This window comes from Momordica charantia, unplaced genomic scaffold (genome assembly GCF_013281855.1).
Source record: "Momordica charantia cultivar OHB3-1 unplaced genomic scaffold, Mcharantia_2.0 BLBB01000020.1, whole genome shotgun sequence".
Classification (NCBI taxonomy): domain Eukaryota; kingdom Viridiplantae; phylum Streptophyta; class Magnoliopsida; order Cucurbitales; family Cucurbitaceae; genus Momordica; species Momordica charantia.
Window position 1 is genome coordinate 55,034 of NW_028275176.1, and position 2,776 is coordinate 57,809.

The following is a 2,776-nucleotide window of genomic DNA, read 5'->3' on the forward strand; positions in this document are numbered from 1 at the left end:
TATCTAAAAAAAACTAGTTTAAGCTTTCTAATAATTTAGGTATTTGGTTTATACCTTGAAATTATGTTGGTATCTGGATATTTTTGTTGGGAATTCGGTTTGAGTTGATTTATGATCGTTCTTTAGAAATTATGTAGTTGTTGATATTTAAGATTATAATGTTTAGATCTAAGTTGTGATCGTGGAGGTTTGAAGTTTTGATATTTGAATGGTCTATCACTGTTAGTAATCTTGTGGGTGTTTAAAGTCTTGGATTTTCCAACTAATTATTTTTATTAATTTTTTATGCTATTGATGTCATTTTTTAAATACACAAAAATCCTAAATAGTGTGTTTTGTGGAGTAGTTTTGGTCTTCGTGCAAATAATAAAAATATAAAAAAAATCTTTATTTGAACAACGGTTAATAAAATAAAAATTTTAAAATTAACATAAAAAAACAAATATTCTGGTTTTAAAAAGAAAAATATTTTTTTTATTAAACAAAGTTTAAAAATAAAGATTTGTTATTTAAAAAGAAATTTAATTTACATTGCAGGGTGTTGCACAATGGCAAAAGACTTTGAGTGTTAATATTTATGATTTTGATTTACCTTAACCAATTGAGAGACCGTTGGGTTTACAATTGAGTTTGGTTGGTTAATTAAAATCCAAATAAAACGGAACTCGCATTGGCTGCCCCTTCTCAAACAGAAGAAACCGAATCAACCGGTTCGGTCGAAACCGGTTGTTCTCAACTTTGGACGCCGGTTCGGTTCAGTCTGCATTTGGCTACTGCCTGCGGCCAATATGCAACCCTAAGTAGAGAAAGCAAACTCGGAATCATCAGTTCGTATCTGAATTCTCTCGCATTTCCGCTTCGTTAACAAGATTCTGCACTACGAACCTCTCCCAGATTCCCGTTCCCTATCGCCGGATTCCTAAATATCTCTTTCTACCTTCACTTTCGATTTCTTCTTGTCGCCAATCACTAGCTGAAGTGCGCATAATCTCTCTCTGGATACGCGTTTGTTTGTGTTTGTATTTGTGTTTTGCTTCTCATCTCAGCTGAGCTTCATTGTCGTTTTTTTGTTTTTGGATGTGGGGTTATTGATTTCTTTATGTATGTTGTATAATCTGTTGTTCTTGATGGGTTTGTTCTGCTGGTGAGAGATCTGATTATATAGCTGATTGATGTTGATGAGTCTAATTTTTTGGTGATCAATTTGCAGATAGGTTTTTCGGGGCGGTAGCGTTGGTGGTTTTTGGGGTTTTAATTTGCCGATATCTCCATGGGTCGGAAGAAGCCAACTGCACGGGATGATGACGGCGCTCCCGCGGCAGCTCAGGGTGGTGGGAAGTCGAAGAAAAAGACATTTGCAGTAGACGACGATGAGTACTCCATTGGAACTGAATTGTCTGAAGAAGCCCAAGTTCAGGAGGAGAAGGTCGTGATAACGGGGAAGAAGAAGGGTAAGAAGGGTAATTCAAAAGCTTCACAACTTAAAGAGGAAGAGGACGAGGAGGATGGGGATGGTGTTTCAGAGATTGTTATCACCGGGAAAAAGAAGGGTAAGTCGAAGAAGGGTAAGTGAGAAGTGGAAGTAGCAGTGCTTTCACTGCTTCCGCTTTTGGTTTGCTTGATGAGGAGGGGAATGATGGCGCTGCTGATGATGATGATGAAGAATCTGTGGTAACCGGGGAAAAGGATGATGATGAAGGGGATGATTCCGTGATCAATTTTTCAGGTAAGAAGAAGTCGTCTAAGTCTTCTAAGAAGACTGGTTTTTCCGCTGCGTTCAGTGCTCTTGATGATGAGAATGATGAAGATGTGATTGATAATGAGATCAGAGTTGATGAAGATATTGATGACGAGCCTGTTATTGCATTTACAGGTAAGAAAAAGTCATCGAAAGGTGGTAAGAAGGCTGGGAATACATTTACAGCTTCTGGTTTTAGTGGTCTTGATAATGAGGATGAGGATGGAGATGCTAAGAAGGATGAGGATGAAGATATTGCATCAATTAGCTTCTCGGGTAAGAAAAAGAAGTCATCCAAGGCTTCAAAGAAAAGTGGCAATTTGTTTAGTGCAGCATTCCCTGATGAGGAAAATGATGGGGATGCTTCTATTTCAGAGCCAAATAAATTAAATGTTGATGGTGTTGATGAAGATGATGCCACTGTAATTGCATTTTCTGGAAAGAAAAAGTCCTCTAAGAAGAAAGGCAGCGGTATGGTTACTGCATTAAGTGATGAAAGTGTGCTGGGCAATGAAGTAAGAGATGTAGTCGGATCTGAAATATTGAATACAGCAAGTAGCATATTGATTCTGATTTATCAAAAGCTAACAAGATGGAGGGGGTTAGCAGAAACTTCAAAAATAAGAAGAAAAAGAAAAAGAGTGGAAGGACTGCTCAAGAAGAAGATGATTTGGATAAGATTCTTGCTGAGCTAGGAGAGGGGCCTCCTACATCAAAACCAGCAGACCCTCCTCTTCCTTCACAAGAGGACAAAGTTGAGAATCCACCTGAGCTTGTTGCTCCTCCTGATGCATCAGCTGAAAAGGAAGCTGAAGAAGAGAGCACAGAATCAGCTGCAGCAAGGAAGAAGAAAAAGAAGAAGGAGAAGGAAAAGGAAAAAAAAGCTGCTGCAGCAGCGGCCGCAGCAGCTGCTGCTGATGAGAAAATTGAGGAAGTAAACACTGAAATTATAGAACCCAAAAAAGGTGCTGCAAAAAGTAAAGTGCCCGAGAAGAAAGTGCCAAAGCATGTTAGGGAGATGCAAGAGGCAATGGCTAG

The 2,776-nt window shown here is 38.7% G+C and overlaps 1 pseudogene across 1 annotated transcript; it reads left to right on the forward strand.

Moving 5' to 3' along the window:
* Nucleotides 1-786: 786 nt before the first annotated feature.
* LOC148207945 (uncharacterized) lies at nt 787-2,771 on the forward strand (annotated as a pseudogene). The gene is made up of 2 exons (XR_015787561.1): nt 787-1,015; nt 1,211-2,771. The product of XR_015787561.1 is annotated as an uncharacterized LOC148207945 (transcript).
* The last annotated feature ends 5 nt before the right edge of the window (nt 2,772-2,776 follow it).